Source organism: Lissotriton vulgaris, chromosome 4_1 (assembly GCF_964263255.1).
Source record: "Lissotriton vulgaris chromosome 4_1, aLisVul1.2, whole genome shotgun sequence".
Classification (NCBI taxonomy): Eukaryota; Metazoa; Chordata; class Amphibia; order Caudata; family Salamandridae; genus Lissotriton; species Lissotriton vulgaris.
The window spans coordinates 348552846-348576203 of NC_141691.1; the positions used below are offsets into that span (position 1 = coordinate 348552846).

Below are 23358 nucleotides of genomic sequence, written 5' to 3' on the forward strand. Positions count from 1 at the left end.
AGTCTGGAGTTTGTGAAGTAGTTTCTTGTTAAGAGAGTGTTGCCATAGTCCAGTTTGCTACTGATGAGGGCATGTGTGATCGTTTTTCTGGATTCCTTTTGGATCCATTTGAAAACTTTTTGAAGTATGCAGAGGGTCTTCAAACAGGCTGAGGATACTGAGTTGATCTGGCGGTTCATCGTGAATGACGAGTCTAGAATGATGCTGAGGTTTTGTGCGTGCTCTGTCGGGTTGAGGGGGAATCTCAGTGAGTGGTGGGGATTGTCACTCCATGCAATAACTACTGGAGAAAGGTGCCCCCTGCCTTGCTGCTAGTGTTGTGCATCAATGTCCTAATTGGTTGCTTGGACTGTAGTGGTCCGAATACTGGTGGACCTGATGAGATAGTGATCTTTCCCCCATGGAGGATGAATAGTGGATGGATTGTGAGGGCCTGCACAGGTACACAGTGCCTTGTACCCCTCTAAGGCATGGAGTACTGCACCTGCTGGATGCGCTTCATCCACTGGAATTGAGGTGTCTAGGGCATATTGGTCATACTGGGCTGTAATACACAATATGTATGAGTAGAGAGAAGCCTCCGGATGCTGCAACAGTGTGGGGCTTGAACAGGTTGTGCACAGTGGGCACTGAATGGCTGAAGAAAGGAATAGCTTTCTGGCTACCCCGCAAGGGCTACCGCTAAACATTGTTGCAGCTGAGTGGTGCCCATGATCCACCTGAGGGTATAATTGACTTTACCTAGTAGTGCCTTGATGTAAAAATTGGTGAAGGGTAAATTGACAAGGAGAGTGCAGCAAGCCAAGATGGATCAGTTTGCAGATTCTGGAAATGGTGATGGGGATGCAATTATGTCAGTTAAATCCATATGGGACTGCTGAACACAAATACTTTCTGCTATAGAAAACTCTAAAGCCAACCTGGAAGCAAACATAGACACTATCTCTATAGAAGTCAATGTATTGATAGTGAGTCTGTGGAAAGTGGCTAAGAGATCCTAAGCGTTTGATCTGTCAGCCTTAGGGTAGTCTTCTGCCAAATGTTTTGTCTTACTTCTCCGTTTTTACTGATCTTATTTTTGTCAATCAAATTAGGCAACCAAGTCAAAGATCGGGCGCAATATTGAAATACTTGGAATTATTATTTTCGTTAAGACTTATTTGTGACTGAGCCCTGATGAAGTCTGTTGATGCGGGGATTGGCATCAGAGGAAACACGTGTTGGCTGAAAGACAATTAAGGACAATTGTGGATTTGATTGAAGAGATAATACCATTAAAAGAGATTTGAATACCGGATTGGTGGAATTTTCTCATTACAAGACAATACTGTGGCAAAAGACATTACTCCTGCACTTGAACTTATTGGAATATTATTTAACATCGGTGAACTCACGTTCTAGTGATTATAATTGTGGAGCTCAGAGAGATACTGTTTTGAATGTCTTATTTTTGTCAGCCTTAGGGCTTTGTGCATTTTACCACTGCTAGCCATTTCTAAAGTGCCTTTGCTCCCTCCCTAATACATGGTAACATTGGTTTACACCCCAATTGACACCTTTAATTTCCTTGTAAGTCCCTAGTACAGTGGTTCTACATGTACCCAGGACCTGTAAATTAAATGCTACTAGTGGGCCTGCAGCACTTATTGTGCCACTCCCTTAAGTAGCCTTTTAAACATGTCTCAGGCTTGCTACTGCAGCCTATGTGTGAAGTTTAAACTGCCATTCCAAACTGGCAAAATATATTTTTTGCCAGGACTAAACCTTCTTTTCAAATACATATGTCACCCTTAAGGTGGACCGTAAACAGCCCATAGGGCAGGGTGCAGAGTATTTAAATAGGTGGACATGAATTTTAAAATGTTCACTACTGGGAGGCCTACTTCTTCCACAGGATAACATGGGGCTCCCTTATTACTTTTAGCAAGTAATAACTTTTAATTGGGAGCATATAGGAATGTCAAGTTTGGTGTCTAAAGAATTATAATTTGAAACCCTCTTTACTGGAGAAGTTGGAAATAACAATCACAATTCTAAAAGTTCTACTTTTAGAAAGTTGGCATTTTCTTGTCCCAACCATTTGGTGACTGCAGCCTGTATCCTGGATCACATGACTATGTGTAGCTGGCAGTATGTTTTTTGTGTACTTCTCCCAGTAAGTGAAACAATGAGGGAAAAGGGCTTGGCAGGACGGGCCATTACTGAATTCTTAGGGAGTTGGAGTGGTCACCTACCACACTTGCACATCATAAAATATCTATCTGAGCTCACTAAGAGTTTGACACAAGGTTTTTGTGTCCTCAGGCAAGCTGGCGCCAGGGAAAGGAGGCAAGAAATTCCAAACACCTTTGGAGTTGGAAACCTACATAATCATCTCCTATTTCAAAACTAGCACCAAGTATTAATATTGGAGATCATTGGTCAACTAAGGCTTGCAAAGTTGTGATTTGAAGTCATTTATCAGGGTTGTGTTGCTCTGCTGTGCTACCGATGGGTCGCTCTGCGATGCTCCCGATGCATAGCTGCGAGCAGATGCATCGCATTGCATCGGTCTGCACAAGAGACCACAGCATGTCTGGCAGAGCACCTTCAGGTCCACTTCCTAGGGTTCAGACCTGGGGTGGCACCACTTGAGGGGCAAGACTCGCAGCAGGCAGAGTCCTGGTCCTGGGTTCAAGGTGGTTGGAGCATTTTCTGTCCCTGAGACTCTGCTCAGGCGGACATCCAACTAGCCCTTGGAGTCTCTCTGGTGGTACTGGGCTCAAGATGAAGGCCCTGAACTTCTCAATTAGGCAGCAGGGCAGCAGAGGAACAGTTATTCTTGCAGCCAGCACAACATTCCTTCTGAGACTTCCACATGTTCAGTGGTATCCTGTTTTTGTTTAATCACGGTCCACTGTTTGTAGATTACAACGTGAGTAGGGTAAGATATCACATCCCACTGTGTAAGTTGCTGCCAGAGGCCCTGCAGGACACAGTCTTCCGGACCAAACTGGGGGAGATGTTGACACATTTTTCTGCAAATAATTGGACTACCATTAAAACACATTAGGCTGGTGATGGGGGTGATCTTGCATAAATATATGGTACATGCTTACTCTTGGAGAGGGAGCTACGGTATTGTGAAAAGGAGTCATTATAGCTACAGGGCCTTGCACAAGATCAAGAATGGGAGTAAACAGCAACATGGCGAATAGGTTGTGCCTCTGCGGAGCTCCGCTGAGGCCGTATGAATCCGACGATTCAATCCCTCCACAGCCCCGGATTTGGATATTCGGGGTATGTCCAGAGTCCCTGAAAACTGCGAGCACCGATTACGGCATGATTGAAGCAGGGCGGAGGCGTGGATCGCGGTGATTCAGAATCAGAGCGCGGCCCAGGGCGGTGCTGACAGAGGCTGACTGAGCCCTGCGATGCAAGATGGCGGCGCCCTGGGACGCGGCGCGGAGGGAGAGCCCGGAGGGATCGGGACACCGGGTGAAGTTGCCGGGAGGAGTGCTGGTGGAGAGTGAAGAGGCGTCAGGACCAGCCTCCCCCCCTGAACGCATCCCGCGATCCCCCGAGAGGGATAGCTGGGGCCGGTGCAGTGATCGGAAGTGGAGTGGGGCGGAGGGACAGACCGGAGAGTAGTGGAGAGGGGTCCACAGCCTGCGGTGGTGCTTGGGTGGAGGCGCCTGTTCCGACGCGCCCTGCAGAACCCGGGCACCCGAAGACACCGAAGACGGCTGGACCGCACTGCTGTAGGTAGGACCCGGCCGGGGGACCCATGGGGCCCCACTCCACAGTCACGCTCCCCTGGCGCTGTGCAGCGATCCTCCGGCCCGACAGACCCTAGGGTTCGTGTCTGGAGGCCCTAGTGGGCAGTGAGACGGTCCGATCCTGAGACGGCAGAGTCTGGGAGCTCTGATTACACCACCAGACCTGCAGGGCGCATCCTCTCTCTTAAATACTGGCCCCTGGACTGCCACTGGGACACCGCGGTGAACGGCGGGGTCCCATAAAAGTCGGACCACGCTGCTGACGGCTGAACCCGGACGGAAGATCAGTGGGAGACCGCCATGTTGCTCATCCAGGTGGCGTGGGGAGAACCACCAGCCCGGCGGACATTGGGACTCGCAACTGGAGGCTCGGTGAGCAGTGAGATTATCCGAACCTGAGATAACAGGGGTTGGGAGCTGCGGTCACGCCATCGGACCCGCGGGGCGCCTTCTGGCGGTTCCCCCCCCCCCTCTCTAAACACTGGCCTCTGGATTACCGGTGGGAGACCGCAATGGACGGCAGGACCCCATAACAACACTTGAGGTTCCCCACTCCCCTATCCCAGCCGTAGGGCATCGGTCACTGCTGGGGATCTGCTAAGCTATCATTGGAGAACTACCACGATGCTTAGACACAGGGCCACCCACCCAGGAAGAAGCGGATTGGGGAGGCGCGCATTGCTCTACAACCGCTGCCTGACCCATTAAGAGCGGGGACCCGGAGCTTCCCCCGCTGCGACCTAGGACACACCAGGACCGGATGGCAGACGGGTGGGCACATCATGGGGAAGAAGGAGGCGGCCGCTCGGACTCCGAGACAAGGTACTCTGGATCGCTATACTACGGCCCCTCCTACTACGGAGTCTGAGGTCCAGGGACTGCGCTCGGATACGGAGCTCCTGATGAGTGCCATCCAGGCATCGCGAAATGACATACAGGCGTCCAGGGCTGCCCTTGAAGTAAAGATTGGCGAAGTGGGATCGGAAGTTACACTACTGCGGCAGGATTTCCGCGACTTAACGGAGAGGGTGACCACGGCGGAGACGCGGCTGGGAGAAGCAGAGGATACGCTCACCACACTAAAAAGAGACATGGCGGATCTTCGGGCATTCCACAAGCAGCTCCAATGGAAGGTAGATGATGTGGAAAATAGGGCACGCCGCAACAACCTGCGCTCCGTAGGATTTAGGGAAGGAATCGAAGGGAACAACATGCCAGCCTTCCTCCACACATGGCTACATAAGACTCTCCCGACGGCACGCTTCTCCAACTGTTTTATTGTGGAGAGGGCGCACAAGGCCCTGCTGGCAAAGCCCCCGGAAGCAGCGAGACCCCGACCCATTATAGCCCGATTCCTGAACTTTGCAGATCGAGATCTCATCCTAAGAGAAGCTCGGAAGATGGGTGAAATACGATTTTAGAACCCGACAATTATGATCTTCCCGGATTACAGTCAAGAAGTCCAGAAACAGAGGCGCTCCTTTGACGCGGTGAAGGCAAAACTGAGGGACTTAAAAATACAATATATGTTGCTCTTCCCTGCAAAGCTAAAAGTCATCTACAAGGAAAAGTCGTACTTCTTTACGCACCCCTACGACGCGTGGCAGTGGCTGGAGGAGCGGCCCCAGCGGCGAGGACAGTTGGAAGAAAGGCTGGAGATGCCTGATAGGCCACGGCCCGCGGAGGCCTCATGGGGACTACCGAAGCCACAGAGGTCGAGGGGCACGATGGGACGCAGGAAGCTGACGGCAACCCCGTATCCAAAGTTGACTCAGACCACTCGCTTGCGGAGACACTCGGCTTCTCCAGAGGCCAGAGGAAATGCTGGCTCAGTTGGTGGTAGAGATCCATGAGATGGAATAGGATCCGGCCGGAGGGAACGGGACCTCTAGGACGCTACCCAGGACTCTCATTCGTGATTGTGGGGCAATATGGACATACAGTTTCTGGCACGGCTGGAAAGCACGCAAGTTGATACACCCCTTACAAACTTTCTTGGTTCAAGTTGTGTGATGTATTTTGCCTTTCTACACTTCTGTTTGAGTGGAAGGGAATTTTGATTGCGCTCGGACTACTGTCCGGGTGATGGGGCACTAGGGGTTCTTTGGGGTGGGCGATAGACCTTCTCTACCCGAGAGTCCCTGACAATGCTGGCAGCAGACAAGGGGCTGGTGGGAGGGGGAGGTGGGACGGGGGGTTGTGAAGAGTATGGTTTCTACAGTTCTATGGTTGTAGGTTTTTGGGTAATTATGGCAGGTGGGACGAGGGAGCAGGGAATATTCCTTTTACTCAGGGGCGCATAAAGTATACTCCCGCCTCAACTATATATTCATGGCCAGACAGGCGCTGTGCAGCACAGATGTGGCAGAATACCAGGCATGGGGCATCTCAGACCACTCACCCCTACTACTCAAGGTGGGAGGATGGAGAACGGAACAACACAAGGTACTACGACTGGCGGCATGGGACCTCCAAAATGCCGACATACTGAGAGGCTTACGTGCTGACTTGAAGGTCTATGTAACTGAAAATGAGGGGAAAGTGGACTCCAGAGTGACGCTGTGGGAGGCGCTCAAAGTCGTAATGCGAGATAGGGCACACACCCGATTGGCAGAGGATAAGAGAAAAGTGCAAGCAGAGGTATTGGCCTTGAAAGTCCAGATCCTTGCTTTAGAGCAGGAGCACTTGATCACTAGAGACCTGGGAATGCTCAGACGACTGTCAGACGTACAGGTCCAATACAAACACCTGGTAACGGGTGAGGCAAAGGCTCAGGCTTTGGCAACCCTGCACCACCTTTATGATGTGGGTGATAAGCCAGGGCGGCTCCTGGCGTGGCTGAGCAAGAAAGAGAGGGATGCGCGATGGGTTGAGACAGTGAGAGATGGCCAGGGGGGTTGGGCCAGAACGGATGACCAGATAGCCAAAGCGTTTGCAGACTATTATGGGGCCTTTTATGAAGCCAGGCCACTAAGGTCAAAGGTAGACGCCATGCAATGCATGGCACATATCGATCTTCCGGTCTTGGAAGACGCAGAGCAACGGGACCTCGAAGCGGACATATCATTGGAAGAGGTTAGAGAGGCTATTACCAAACTCCGGGCGTGGAAGGCATCTGGCCCTAATGGCTTCCCAGCTGAGTTTTTTTTTAAAACGTCAGATCTTCTGACTCGCCATTTACTAGGCCTGTTTGTGGACACTGAGGCAGAAGGGACCTTCCCGCTAGACCCCCGCCAGGCTACGATCATCCCAATTTTTAAAGAAGGGAAGTTGCTCGATGAGTGTTCCTCCTACCGCCCCATTTCCCTCCTCAATGTAGAGGCAAAACTCTTTGCTATGATATTCGGCGGGTGATCTCAGGACTGGTCCATCTAGACCAAACAGGGTTCCTACCTGAAAGGGCAACTCGGTACAACCTGAGGAGAACGCATAATTGGCTCATGGAGGTGAGCAACAGAGAAAGTCCACACTGGTTCCTCTCCCTTGACGCCGAGAAGGCATTTGATGCGGTCCACTGGCCCTTCCTGGAAGAAGTGTTGGAACATTTCGGTTTTGGTCCTAAGTTCAGGAAGAAGATTAGCCTGTTGTACACCGACCCCAGGGCGAGAGTAATGGCATAAATCGATACTATATGATCCCCAAAGATGGTATGAGGGGCCTACGCTCCCAGAACGGCTTCAAACGACCAGGGAGGGGTTTCCGTATCTCGGGGTGTTCATAACGACAGACAAGGGGCTCTCCTTTGAGAGGAATATTCGACGGGTGCTACGCAACTTTACTGAAGACGCAGCACAATTGGAAGCTGCTTCCCCTGAAACTCCTGGTCCGGGCAGCAATGTTTAAAATGATTACGCTCCCACGATTCCTATACACCTTCAAAAATGAATATTTTCGATGCAAGCTAAGGTGTTCAAGAAAATACATGCAGAGCTCCGGACCTTCTTATGGTTGGGGAAGCGGCCCAGGGTGGCGCTCTCGACACTACAAAGACACCAATATAATGGGGGTATCTCCCTACCCGACTTAGAGGCCTACTATTGGGCAGAGCACCTAGTCGCTATAAATGAATGGATGCACGCCGGAGCCGCCCACCCCACTTTTACACTAGAGAGACATACCATGGAAGCCCATACCTGCCTACACTATCTGTACGGAGGTAAGGGGAGGGCCAGACTGCTGCTGGCTATGAGACTCACGCTAGGGATATGGACGAGGGCGACAAAAGCAATAGGGTGGGAACGTAGGCTAACAAAAGAAACCCCACTATGGAAATGCGCCTGGCTAAAGGAAATGAATGATTAAAGGGATTTAGGAGTTGGGAGGCCATTGGTATGTCGACCTTGGGCGACGTGATGAAGCGAGGAGTGCTGCAATTGTTTCCCTAACTGCGCAAGGAATATGGATTACATCACACACAATACTTTAAATACATGCAACTACGACACGCATGGAGGGCAGAGGGGGCTTTGGCGGAGGCACTCCCAGAATATGCTCCTCTGGAGGGACGTCTCCTACAAGAAAATTGCTGGTAATGCAGTATCCCTCACATACAAAACAATAATGAATAATAGGCCGGACCGACTGGGGAACCTAAGGACAACATGGGAGCAAGAGTTGGGCGACATGGATGAATTCGACTGGGGTGTAGTCCTAATGCATCCAAGGGAGGTGGCAGTTAAGTCCCGCCTTTGGTTGATATAATTTAATGTCCTCCATAGAACCTATTATGATAGAGCACGCCTACACAGGATTGGGAAAATAACGGACCCGGGGTGTCTGAGATGTGGCATTGGCATAGGGGACTTTTATCATACCATCTGGTCCTGCCCAAATATCCAACTGTTCTGGGGGGCGGTACTGACGGAGCTGGGGGAAGTACTGGAGACCACCATACCGTTGGACCCTAAGATTGCACTAGTGGGAATGACAATTGATGTAGATTTGGCTAGACCATAGTGATCTTCCTGGCGCTGGCCCTAGTGGTGGCCAAGAGAGATGTGGCACGGAAATGGGGGGCGCCAGACACACCTCAACTAGAAGAATGGAGAAGGGGGATGGACCTCTGTATGGCCGCAGAGAGAGTAACATATAAGGCAAGGGAGTGCCCCAAAAAATTTGGCAGGGTATGGGGTAAGGGGAGGCGCTACCATGGGCTGAATGGAGGGGTGTGAGGTATACGGGGGCATGAGCACTCTCTCGCCGAGGAGCGGATCCGGATGGAGGGTCTGAGGCTATCATGAGAAGAGAACTGGGTATGAGGACTAACTGCTCTATTGAACATTGCGAATTATGTTTCTGATTGAGGGGAGGGAAATGTGGATAGGGAGGTGGGGAAATATGTGTGCTGCTCGACATTGACATGCTGGATGTTTACTTTTATGATGATAAAACCTAATAAACATGTTTTAAAAAAAAAGAATGGTGGTAAACAGGGCAGATTATTATCTATCTAAAACATCCACATGCATCAGTGCCTCTTTTGTTACAGGCCTAGGACAGATTTGGTGCCGCCTCAGGAATGTGCATTAATAGAAATAAACTGTGCTCTCTCTGCTGGCTGGGTGGGAGGGTACAGGTCCGCTGAGTCTCCCTGAAGTTATATTGCCACCTAAGAAGTGGACATCTCGATACTTAGGTTTTCATGTCATGTACACCCTTGAATAATTGTGCCCTGTTTGAAACTAAATAACTTAACATTATTTGAAGGGCTTCTGTCTGCTTGATACCCAGTCTTTGTCACCTGTCACAAGTCTGTGAGTAAAGTAAGAGCCTGAGGTGGCAGAGAAATTCTGACAAACTAACTTCATACTTTTAACAGATAAACTTGAATTGGTGACAGCGAACCTCAGCTGTTAAACACATCTAAACCTTGGGGTACATTTCCGTGAATAGTACCTGTGCCTAATCTATTGCTATATCAATGCTATATCACACGATTGCAGACGTTAAAAACTTCAGTAGTGTTCAAAGGGTACCAAAGGGGTGTAGTGCCTCACTAAAGACCTCAAACAGTATTTTCCTTTACTCTGTAATTAACATACTTTCTTTTATGGGTAAGGTTACACAGGGACTTAGGGAGTCTTTAACATTCAGCAGCACCGTACCTGTGTCAGATGTGGGCAGAATAGACAACAGATGCCTTTACATCCTGAATAATTCTATGCGTTTGATTCCGCGATTGACCTTTGTGAAGATAAACACCCACTCGATTTGGGAACAGAAACAGGAAAAATTGAGACTATGTTAAGGCTACACTGACATTATATTGACTTAAGAGGCCACTTATTTGCCTCTTCTTGTCAGTTATGATAAGCCCATCCACATATGAAGGACTTTTGTTTTTGGTAAAAGTGTGAGAATACCAGGTGGTAGGAGTTTTGCTGTTCCTTACACATTCCATAAATGTGAAGAAGTCATTTTTTAATCAGTGTTTGGCATTTGCAAAGAATACTGTGTAAGACAGAGTAGTGCCATCCTTGCAAATTGCACCAACTAGGACTGCCTCAGGTGTCTAATGTTCAGAAAAGCCTTGAGTTAGTACATTTTACTGGGTGCAAGGTAACCTCAGACCTGATATGTATGTGTCTGCCCCAGTGAAGAACCAGGTGCATTTTGAATTTTCTAAGTGTCAAGGAGAGCACTGTCTATTGACCTGTTTCTCAAGTAAATCCCAATTTTAAATGAGTCCCACAAACCATTATTCTGACAAGTGTGTGTAGATGCAGTGAGTGTGAAGTACATGTATCCTAGTAGAAAATGATTTTGTTAAGGCCAGAGTCTGTATATTTGACCAGTTAGAACAATCTTGCCAGAACTCTGGTTCAACATAGCACAATATGGAGATACAACTCAGTGTGGCAGTGTATTCACTGCATTCCTGTGATTGGATGTTGAATATCCAGACACTGAAGTGAAGGAGTATGGATACAGGGATAACCTTATAAGTTCAATGAGGATCTTGTTAGTAAAGGGTTGCTGATTGTGTCTTCCTGAGCACTGCCATTTGGTAGATGCTGAAAATTTGAACTTCAGTTTCTGTTGTTAAAGAAGAGTCTAGGCTATGCAGCCCCTTTCACCTGTTCCCAACTGCTGCATCAGCAAGGCTGATGACATTCAGGTGCAGGGATTTTGCACCTCATTGTGCCCTGTTTTGGATACTGCTGCTTGGTGCCAGTTCACAATCTGTGATAGCCATCACCATCTTTCAAAAAAATCTGTCTGAGTTACAGACAGAAAATGAAAAACCATACCAGTTCTGAAACCTCAGACAGCAGATCCACATACCCAATTTGGAAAATTATGTAAAAGTAGGAACCTAACAATCCCAATTTTGTCCAGTTCCAAGTTCTTCAAGACCAAGTAAGACATTGCACAGTGATTCAGTGTCAGGATACGCTTGGGTAATTGTGCTCTATTTGAAACTAAATAACATAACATTATTTGAAGGGCCTCTGTCTGCATGATAGCCAGTCTTTGATACCTGAAGTCTGCACTTTCTGATGGAGGAGCCTAGGGTCTGCCTAAATTATAGAAGCCTCAGGAGAGTGCCTGCTAAATGCAGCTATTCACACTACCATAGTTGCATCTACGCTAAAGCAGGTAACCAACTGTGGGTGGAACAAGAGCCTGAGGTAGCAGAGGAATTCTGCCAAACTAACTTTATACTTTTTTTAAATTATTTTTTTTTAAATTTCATTTTGTACAATAATATTAACAATCTCCATCAATGTTTGGCTTATACACATCATACATCATGGTAGACACATAAATTGCATTGTAGCTTGACAGAATACAGTACATCATTTGAAGTTAATCCCTTACCCTCCCTCCCATCGTCAGCACCCTTTATCTTCGTCGTCATTCAATCTCACCCTGTCAGTGTTCATGGGCTGTTTTCAGGGGTTGAGTCAATATGCGGAGGTTCGCATATATTCCCCCTGAATTGGTTCCACTTTCCCCAGATTCTGGGCCATTTGTTAGGGCATCCTCTATAGGTGTATACCGCCCTTTCAGCCACCATAGAAACGTCCATGTCTCCTCCCCATTGATGGTATTTGGGGAGCACTCCAGAACCCCAGTTCCTGGCTATGCTTCTTTTTGAAATTGTCATCCCAATCGTGGCCCAGTTTTGCAGTGCCAAGTTTAAATCTGTAGGCTCCCAAGCATTCAGGAGACATCTCTTGGGATCCAGCGGAACCTCTGCCCCCCCCCACCTCCGAGATCACATTCATCACCCATTCCCAGTAGGATTCTAAATGTGGGCAGTCCCATATTATGTGGCAGAATGTTCCAGTGAGTCCACAGTTTCTCAGACATAATGAGTCAGGCGCGTGCCCAAGCTTATGTAGTGTAGTGCGCGAATATTATATGCGGGGAAGCACCTTGAGTTCTATTAGTCTGAGCTTAGAAGGGATCGCTGCTTCTCGGGCCGACGCTAGCACGTCCTGCCAGTCTAAGTCTTCCATGTCTCCTAAGTCCGTCTGTCACCGTTCCCTCAAGGTTATCGTGGGGTCTGGTTGGTTATTCACTAACTTGCGGTACATCTGGGAAATGTCCTTTTTTCCATATAATCGGTGAGAAGTCTATCCTCCAAGGGCGAGGCCTCAGCTAGTGTCTGGGGGGATAACACTCTTGAGCGTGTGTCTGATTTGTATATAGCGGTAGAGTTCTGTCTCTGCCATTCTGTACGTGTCTCGCTATTTTGCGAAGGGCAGGGCCTCCCCTTTTACCCATAGATCTCCGATTTTGGTAATACCAATGAGGGCCCATTGCCTGAATCCCTTCGTGTTGGCCAAGGTGCCCAAGCATTGGGTCTCCCTGAGGGGGGTGGCCTGTGTCAGCACTCCCTCCTATCCCAACGCTCTTTGCCCTGTGTGCCATATTTTAATTGTGTGAGCAGTCGGTCCTGTGAGTGTGTACTGTCTCTTGTTGGTGTAGAGGGCCTTCATCAAGTGATCAGCGGGCAAGACGCATCTATCTAGTCTGCATGCCGGTTCTTCCTGCGGGGCGTGTAACCACTGGTTTATCACCACTAGCTGCGACGCCCAGTAGTACAATTTCACATTAGGCAATGCCATTCCCCCATCATACCAGCTATGGACCAGTTTCTGTTGCTCTATGCATGCCGGTTTCCCATCCCACAACAGTGTGGAGACTTCAGCTTCAATTGATTTAAAATCGGAGGGGGGACTGGGAATGGGGTATTTTGAAGGGCATATGAAAACCTAGGCAGGGCCATCATCTTGAAGAGGGCTGCCCTCCCCAGCAAGGACAGCGGAAGGGACCTCCAATGTTTGACATCAGCACAAAACTTTGCGAGTGGCGCATTAGGTTTTCTTCTACAAAAAGTGGCGCCTGTGGTGTAGCATAGATTCCCAAATATCTGAACCCTCTCGTCACAATTTGCAGCTCACTTATCCATAGGAGCTTGGGAGTGGGACCATGTACAACATAAAGTAGTGATTTTGTCCAGTTGATAGTATACCCTGATACCCTCCTGTATGCAGTACAAATATCCAATAAAAATATCAGTGACCTTGCCAGGGACGTTAAGTATATTAACAGGTCATCCGCGTATAGCAAAATCCGGTCTTCCCAATATGCCTCCCATCTCATCCCCCGGTTCGACCGATCCTGTCTTATCCAGGCAGCAAGTGGTTCCAGTATTAGCGTGAAGAGGAGTGGTGACAGCGGGCAGCCCTGTCTCGTGCCCCTTCCCAATGCAAACTCCCATGATATACGGCCATTTGCTACCACTTGTTCTAGGGGCGCTGTGTATAACGATCTAATCCATTCACAGTATTTTGAGCCAAATCCCATCTTTTGGAGTACTGCAAACAGAAACAGCCATTCCACGAGGTCACACGCCATTGTGGTGTCAAATGAGAGGATAGCCGCATCTTCTTGTATCGTTGGTATCCGAACCAATACTCCATGTAGGCGTCTTAAGTTTAGGGAGGTATTGTGCCCCAGCATAAACCCAGATTGGTCTGGGTGAATTAGTGTCCTAAGGTGTGGCTGCAAACGTAGTGCTAATGCTTTGGCTAATATCTTGGCTTATACATTTATTAGGGATATTGGGCGGAAGGAGATAGTTAGTGTGGGTTTACCTGGTTTATGTATAGCTACCATTGTGGCCAGTCTTTGATCTTTTGGTAACGTCCCCTTCTCCAGACTCTCATTATACATATTAAGTAAATGGGGCAGGATCGATCCAGACACTTTTTTGTATAGTTCCACCGGCAGGCCATTAGGCACCAACGCTTTCCCTGTGTGAAGAGCCAATAGCGCCATCCCCAATTCCTCAGTCATAAATGCTGCTTCTAAGTCTAACATTGCCTCCTGTGTTATTTGTGTGGGCCTTTTAATGTCTCTGGGAAACCGTACGCTCTCCTCCACCGCGGCTGTGGCTCGCGGCATATATACCTTTTCATAATGTGTGGCCAACCCTTCCGCTATGAGTTGTGGGTCTGTTGTGGTAGTGTCATCCTCCAAAGTCAGTTGGGCAATTCATCTGCTCGCCTTCTGTTTCCTTTCTAACCATGCAAGCAATCTCCTAGTCTTATCTCCTAATTCATACAGCCTCTGCAGGGTAGCTGAGTGTTTGGCTTTCGAATCTTCCCAAGCATATGTTTTATATTCCTGACCTGCTAATGTTAGGGCTTGTGCTGTGGTATCGTTAGTGTTTGCCGCGTGTGCTACCTCCGCCCTCTGCACTTTCTCCTCCAGGGTATCTAGGTGTTATCTTTGTTCCCTTTTGTGTCTGGTAATAATAGATATAGCTTGGCCATGAATCACCGATTTATACGCCTCCCATAAAATGCCTGGCGATTCCACTGATTGTACATTCTCTGTAAAATATTGTCCAGTGGCTTTCACAAGTACCTTACCGATCTTAGGGACCTTCAGATAACCTGGGTAGAGCGGGAAAATCCGTTTCCTGCCAGGGACCTGTGCAGCATATGTAAATTGTATCGGGGAGAGATCTGAGATACCCCTTGGTAAGTGTGATATATCAATTATCCTTTCCGGGTTTATCGATAGGGTCAAGATATAATCAATCCGTGAAAGACTAGTGTGCATCCCGGAGTGAAAGGTGTATTGTTGCTCAGTGGTGTGTCTCACCCGCCATATGTCAGTCTGTCCCATTGCATCTAAAAATTCCTTCAGAGCGTGATTTGGTCTAGCAGACTCTCTGGGCGGCCTGCGGTCTATTGCGGAGTCTATTACTGCGTTGAAATCTCCACCCATGATCAATTCCCCCTCTGGAAGGCCCAGCAGGAATGTTACAAGATTGTGGAAGGCTGCATGATGGAGCGTGGTGGGGGATATACAATGAAACCACATTATACATCTTTCCTTCCCACTGGCAGGACAATGCTGCGAAGCATCCCTTATTGTCCGTCCAAGTCCCTTTCAGTATCAAGGGCGAGCTTTTATGAACCAATATACCCACTCCCCGGGAACCAGAGGTGAATTCTGAATGAGCCACTATTTTGAATACCCAGCAGTCTAACTCTTTACAGGCTGTCCCCACTAGATGTGACTCCTGGATTAGAGCCACAGTTGGGCCCTTACGTTTTAAATACTGGGGAACCAGCCCCTCTTTATCTTATGCCCTAACCTGTTCACATTCCATGATATGATCGACATGGGATGCCCCCGTGCTCGTGATGTCTGGGAGTTTGCGTTTGGGTCTTCACGTCGTAACTTTATACTTTTAACCGATAAACTTGAATTGGTGACAGCAAACTGAGCTGTTGAACACATCTAAACATTGGGGTACTTTTCCGTGAACAGTACTTGTGCCTAATCCATTGCTATACCAATGCAATACCACAGGATTGCAGATGTTAAAAACTCCAGTAGTGTTCAAAGGGTACTAAAGGGGGGTAGTACCTCACTAAACACCTCAAGCAGGATTACAACTCTGTAACTGGAAACCCCAATTGTGTTGAGTAGCATTTTGCTTTGCGATTACTGGGCTGGAGAGTACTTCATTGGGTCCATTCTTGCTCCTCGCACCAGCTCACTTTAAAGCCTTTGGCTGCTTGTCCTAGCTACTCTGATAGCCAAATGCATATAGAGAATAATTGATGCAGTTTTCAGAGCTATTGTATGACAGATCCCAGGGCAGCAGCAGTAGATGACCTCAACCACCACAGTTGTGGCACAGTAAGTTGTGGTGCCCTGAACAGTGTTTCCCACCAGATAGTTCCAGGGAGTAGAATAGTGTGTATTGGTTTTCGGGAATAATTGAAAATGTTCTAATTCTGGCAAATTTTACTCCACTGTTTACATTCAAGTTTTGGCTGTTCTCAGCTCCCATTAGAGCACTCCAAAGAATTATTGGCCACTCGTAATGAGGGCAATAGAAGTAGAATCATATGTGCAGAATAGTTCTGTTTACAGTCATAACTTCACTTGAGAAAAGGCTTGCTCGTGTAAACTGAAATATACCATACTGTAGAGAAATATGCATGATTTATTTCTCCATTGATGAACATAATATTGTAAGAAATTGGTTTATTGGTTGATGGAGGTGAAAGCTTAAGTCAGGCAACAATACATTAGTCAAGGTAAACCAGAAAAGTAATTAAATTAGCCTGTGCTCAATGCTTTGGCAGCTTAACACAAAAGCTGTCGGGCCTAACGTATAGGCAATGTTTAAACCATTTATGCAGCACACAAACAATAATAAAGTAAAAGCGCAAGGCTTGAAAAATCTCAAAACAATTTAGCAAAATAGAGTACATTTTAATAAATGAAATGATACCAGAGCAGCAATAATCCAACAAGTAGACCTGGATATATGAAATGTTAAAGTTGTAAGTTGACATAGCACCTGATGGACTATCCCTCTCTGTAGTGTCACCCCAAAACCTTTGGCATTCACCACTCTTGTTTTGCTGAGTTTGTTTTTGTTGGCCTTTGGACTTTGTGCTCATTACCACTGTTAACCAGTGCTAAAGTGCTTGTGGTCTCTCCTTAAAACATGGTAAAAATGTATTTTAATTAAGTGGCATATTTAATTTACGTATAACCTATCAAGCTGCCAGTCCTACATGTGCATGCCAGTCTGTGACTGACATCACCATCACAAATCCATTTCTCACTGTCACTCAATGAAGATGTCCTTTGTTAGATGAATTTGATAACAATCAACTTTGATTTGTTTCGACTTGCCTTAGTTGATGTTGCTGCTTTCCCCCCTTGTGGGAGTGGCTAGAGGGCTTCTGGAACTTTCTGGTATTTATGTTCTCGTCTATTAGTTCTGTACTTCATTTCTCTTTTGCCTTGCAAACCATTATGAAATAGTTTTCCTTCCCACAGCCTTTACATATTTGTCCAATAGCAGGACATTTACCTTCCTGAGGATAGGAGAATCCACAGCAGAAACATAATTTCTTTTTCTTCAGAGACATCAATTGGTGGGACACTGCCTTATGATTCTGCTTACTTTTCATACTCAGCGCTGATTCATTTTGGGTTGTTCCAGCTTCCATATCAGCAGCTTGTCGATCAACACATTCTTCCACTCTTGCAGCCATAAGCACTTTCTTCAAACTGAGCATTTTCTCAGCATGCATGCATTTTTGGAAAGATTCAGAGTTGCAACCATCAATAACTCTAAGAGTCATGGCTTCTTCATCACTCAATTATTGCTTTATAAGCGTATCAAGTCTTGCAACAAACGTATCCATCATCTCACCAGGTTGCTGTCTTGTTTTGTTGAAAGTATACCTTTCATAGTTGACATTCTGCATCCGATTGAACGTGGCCTCCAACGTCTTCTTCATTTGACTGTATGATATTTCACCAGCTTGTGATATTTTCATTATTACCTCTTTTATTCCTTCACCTGCAAGGTTCTTTAAGTATTTGATGATTGTTTTATCATCTGCTTCAATGGTATCCATGATGTCATTAAACTTTTCCATCCAGGCAATCTATCTGGTCCCAATATTTTGCTTTTTGGCTGTGTTGATTGGAGGCGGTAGTGTCAGGAACACAGCGGCATCGTATTGTGTGCTGTTTCCTACTGACCTCAAGAGTATATGCTGTTCAGGCAGCGTTTGAGCTTCAGAGTCACTTGGCCCGTGGCACCTCTGCAAGCATTAGCCTGATCACTTGGGGCATTGTACCCGAGCTGAGGCTGGTGGGCGGCATCTTCCTTCTTCACAGTGAGTAATGATTTAGCTTCCTAAATGTGCGCTTCACCACTCTCGACTTTATGCATTTTACCTGGCTGTCACTTTCTTTAGTTCTCCTTCGCACCTGGTTGTCGCTGCCTTACCACTTCTGCTCTGTATCTGTGCTGGCTCTGTGTTATGCTGTGGTGCAGTATCTCTTCTTTCAGCCTTACCAGTAGAGATTGGTAGGCTTACTGACTGTGCTCCTCTGTAGTGCCTTCACCCTCTGTGAGGGTCTCTCAAAAGCTGGAATTGCTCTTTGATCCCACTTACACTGTAGACCGATTCTTGAGGTGTACCTGGCACACATGATGAGTTTGCTGGACCATGCTAACTCGCAGAGAGAGCAGACTTGTATTGTTGGGGACCATGTTAGAGGTGGTTTCTCCATTAGGGCTGTGAGGCTGCACCCCTCTGAATTTCTACACATTTACATAACATATTAAAAAGATAGATTCATTTAGAGATACAATCGTATCTCTGAGTAAATCGATATATTTAATTCTGTCTGGGCTGTGTGTTTCAGACTGCCTGCCCCACTCTGAAGCAGGAGACGGAAGTCAGGCAGTAAATCAACTTTCGGACCTGTGATGCCTGTCGCAGAGCTTTCTGTTTTAAAGCCCTTCATTGCCAATGGGTCTATGGTTGCATGCACTCTGTTGGCCAATGACGTAATTAGCGTCATGGTTTCGGGCGTGGGAGACTTTATCTCTGCATGACTTCAGACGTCCGTCATTCAAAGGCTTAGATCCCACCCTTTCGTCATATGTGAGAGTGGGTGCAAGCACGTCTGATCCCGTGCCTTGTTCTCTGTAATGGTAAGTGTTTGCAAGCTAAAGCTGTTTTATGTATATTGTGCGGAGACTCCTCATCACGCTAACCTTCCAACTGTGACACCCCTAGGCCCTGACTGCACATAGCAGGCCCCGTTAGAAGTGGTGCTGCAGCATTTGTTCCACCACAAAATGGATCTAAATAAAGAGCAAGGTTTGTTCTTGGTCCCTTGCAAAGTTGATCCAAATACCTGAGTTAAGCAAGGCGAGAAATATGTGCTTACAGTGGACAGTTCTCTGCTGTGACACAATAAAACTGTCTGTAGCTTCATGCCCCTAAGTTAACACTGATGCGAAAAACATTGATTGACTTGCAAACAAAGCATGTTAAAAATGTTGAGGCAATACATTTCAGTGATTTTGGCCCACATGCATCAAGCACTTTTTCATTCGCAAACGGTGCGATTCCTTAAAATCGGCCGTTTGCGAATGCAAAAGTGCTTTTTGGGATGCATGAAGCAATTTTAGAATTCGTAACATGTTTGCGAATTCTAAAATTGCGGGTGCTTTTAAGAAGTCGCAGATGTGCGATTTCTTAAAAGCAATGCATCATTATTTTAAAAAGTGAAAATTCGCAAATAGGGTGCCAAATTTACCGAGTGGTTGAACCACTCGGTAAATTTGGAAAAAGTGTTTAAAATGTTGAAAATGCTTTATTTTCAACATTCATGTTACGGACACACATGTCCTTAGGACATGTGTGTGTGCAACATGATGCGAAAAATACATTTCAGGGGTGCATGGGGGGGGTCCCATGAAATTTTCTAAGTGCCACTCGCAATTTGCATTGACTCCTATGGGCCTTTTGGCCCATAGCAATCAATGGGAATTCCGAAAATTAACTTAAGAATTCGGTATTTCTTTGGGATTCGGTAAAAATTGCGATTTTTACTGAATCACAAAGAAATACCGAAAAAAATGATGCATAGCATTTTGCACTTCTTAATTTGCGATTCCTTATTTTTCGCAAATTAAGAAATGCAAAATGACACAATGATGCATGTGGGCCTTAGTTACTGTCTTGTTTCTCATACTTTACATAATCTTGCATTCCCCAAGAGTTAGCTATTTTATAATGTTGAAATTTGAACAACAGAGCACAGCACAACAAAAAGTTCCAACTGACTATTATTAGTCAGTAATATATTTAATTCCAAACTGAGCAATGGATGAAACAATCAATATAGAGTAATCTTGATCATAGGTGGATCAGTTTCCAAAATGTTGACACGTAGGTGTAGCAAATAAACAGCTGACACGTGTTTCGTCGTTAGACGACTTTCTCAAGGCTGTTGACAAAACAGTATGACAAGTTGTTTGATATCAATACAAGAGGGAATTCTTACTACAATCTTCCAATGTCAAACAGTCCATTACTTGAAAAGTAGAAAAGTGCACAACAGAAAAAGTGCCAGAAAATAGCAAAGTCCAGACATAAGTGTAACAAAGTCCACGTGAAGAAGAGTAACAGTCGGTGTTCAGCAGGTAACCTAACACGATCATAAAACGGCCAACGTGTTGCGAATTTTAAAAAAAAGACAGAAGAAGTGAGCCAAAGTCGAGCCAAACACCTGTGTATGAGGAGAAATTAGAAGAATTAGAGAGGAAAATGTGTTCTGCAAATACCTTAAGTTAATATCTATATGGAGAAAGATCAGCAAAAACACCCTTGTCTTCTCCAGTGTGAAGATTCAAAGGTGTGTGCCAATTCCGATCCGAGTCCGTGAGTCGCAATATATCTGAATAGTCGCTAAGAGAGAGGCAAATATTGGTGGTGAGCGGTGTAGCTTCTATAAGCCCCTTTTAAAACAAGCAATTGAAGTGCTACAATATCTTGCAACCCGAAACAGAAAGGACCCTCAAGTCTCTAAAGCGCTTATCTGCAGTGTGTATACCAATCCATCAGCCACACCAATGAGGTGTGCTGGACTCGATAAAATCACAGTAATTAACAAAAGTCAAAAAGAGAAAAACGAAAAGGAGGAGGTAAAACGCATGTGCCAAGAACTAATATGCAGTTTCTGAGTCGTCCCAATTACAAACTTCATGGATGATTAGAATTTAGATAATTGGAAGAGTACTGCCGTAGTCAAGCAGTAGAACCCAAAATGAACCCTACGTAGTTTATGCTTACCAGATATACTTTTTATTAAAACTTACTTTACGATGAAACAGGTGAGCTGGAAAAACCGTTATGATGATTGAGTAGAAGCCAATATGTAGAGCCTCTAAAAAGGTAGCGATCTTCCTTTGAGATCTACAAAGTAACAGCAATATACTGTAAAAATACAACCTCTGAAGTGTAATAGAAGCCCCCTATGGGTATCGATTAGGTCTAATGTCTAAAGACTTACCCAAAGTAGCATAGTTTCCAGCTCCCATCCCGAAAGGGTTGTACAACCCCCATAGAGAAAATGCCATATAAGTAACAAGACGCATCTCTCAAACGTCAATACCGTGACAGAGCGTGTTTATGTAATGCGTCCGTTTCAAAAGTGCATTGGCCATTTTTGTAGTTTCACAACATTTTAATGAACTACACATTGGCATAGAACACACGCTATCTCATAGAAAAGTGCATAAACTACAATATATTCATAGTCTTAGAAACCTTAACAGCAATTTTGTCCAAGATATAACCGCAAGTGGGTCTTGACACAAAAACAGGGAAGTTCGTTATACCAGTATGTAGCGACACAGTCAAATGAGCTAAAGAATTTGTTTCTAGAATATAAGTGAGTGAATCACCATAGCATTAACATGAACAGGTGTAAGGATTAGCTACAAAAATTAATGTGGAGAGACGGTTCAAAAAACAATGTAATTTAAAAGTCTAAGTGGGATCCTAACAGAGCACCGTATAAGAGACATAGCATTAGCATAGAGGGTGCAAGAAAGCATGATCAGCTAGACAGCCCAATATAGAAGGTGAGATTAAAAAGATTCTTGTCAAATCTCTGATATATAATGTATGTTCTGGGGAAAGTTTATTGGATCATCCACATCCTTCTGTTCCTTCTACGATACTTATGGAAGACAACTCTGCTTCTTTGTCAATTAGCTGTAGCAGTAGCAGTAGCAGTAATAACAGCAGTAGCAGTATAACCCAAGATTTGCCTAATACTCCTATGGCGTCTATATGTGATGCAGTAACAGCTCCGATAGAAGAGACTATACAAGAAATACAACCGGAAAATATTGTTTCTTCTTTATCTAGCGGGCCAACAGAATGGATTCCGCAAGGGGAGGTATCTGCTTCTTTTCAGACAATACTACATCTTCTAAATGAACAGAAACAAGAAGCTAAAAATCACTACCAGCAAATGAGGGAAGACAATAATATAACTCAAACCTCTTTGCAAGAGATGGCGTGCAAACTGGGGGCGGTGTCTCAAGATATAGAGGAACTGCAGCAAAGAGTGGTGGTAACAGAGGAGAAATCACAACGCTCTGAAATAGCAGTGAATAAACATGCCTCTCAGCTTCTTCAGATGCAAGCTAAGCTGGAAGACTTAGAAAATAGACAAAGGAGACAGAATCTCCGCATTTTTGGTATTGCTGAAGGAGCCGAGGGGGCAGACCCGAGAGCATATATCACTCAAATATTTCAAAAGGCCTTTCCCGACCTCTCAGATTGGGATTGGGACTCTCAGATTCAGCGGGCTCATCGATTACCCCTAGTTCAAAAGGATAAGAGTGGTAAATTCCCATGACCAATTTTGATTTACATAGGTAACTACTTGCTCCGACAAGCTATTTCTTTAAAAGCACGGCCGAACACTCCAGTCACCATTGATTCTACTATTTTTTTTGTGAGATCGGATCTAAGCAAACTCTTGTTAGAAAGACGATGGAAATTGAAGCAATTCATCGATCCGATTAAAGAACTTGGATATCAAGTTTATTTGCAGGAACCTGCAAAACTGAAAGTGATTAAAAACGGCCGATCCTATTTCTTTTTGGAAGTAAATGAGGTTGAAAATGCTATTGCCTCCTGGCGATTGGGGAAATGATTAAGTTAATGACTAATGCTTAGCATATATGGCTTTTTGTTTTTTTCCGGTTTTTCTGGTTATATTTTTATTAGCTCTAATGATTTGCGGGATTTAGGTGATTGCTCCTGTGGCTAGGTTATATTCGAGATAAAGAGCATTGTGTAGCACGGGTTTTTTCTTTTTATTTTTTTTGCTATGATTAGTATTTAATACCTGGACCCTATCAGCGCTCTATCCGCTCACCGACTGCCAGGGGAACGGCAGTCAACCGAACGGGGGGACCAGCAGGTAGCTACTGGGTGGGAGATGGGGGAGGGGAAATAATTAAAAAAATGCATCATGAGTATAAATATATCTGTGTTTCGCTGGCTAAGGAAAACTTACATGTTTTGCACAGTGTTTTTTCTTTTCTTTTATGGGTAGAAGGCATGTCAGAATATATATTAAAATCGATTAAATGTATCAATTAAAGTTTCTAGTATGGAATGTGCCTTGTTTAAACAGTCGGACTAAGAGGAATCTAGTATATGAAGAGCTTAGGATGTACAACCCTCAAATAGTAGTTATAACTGAGACTCAT

General features: G+C 45.7%; 1 protein-coding gene across 1 annotated transcript in view; it reads left to right on the forward strand.

Moving 5' to 3' along the window:
* LOC147718734 (sodium- and chloride-dependent neutral and basic amino acid transporter B(0+)-like) overlaps window positions 1-23358 on the forward strand; it is a 746574-nt gene that overhangs the window by 207189 nt on the left and 516027 nt on the right. The window lies entirely within an intron of this gene.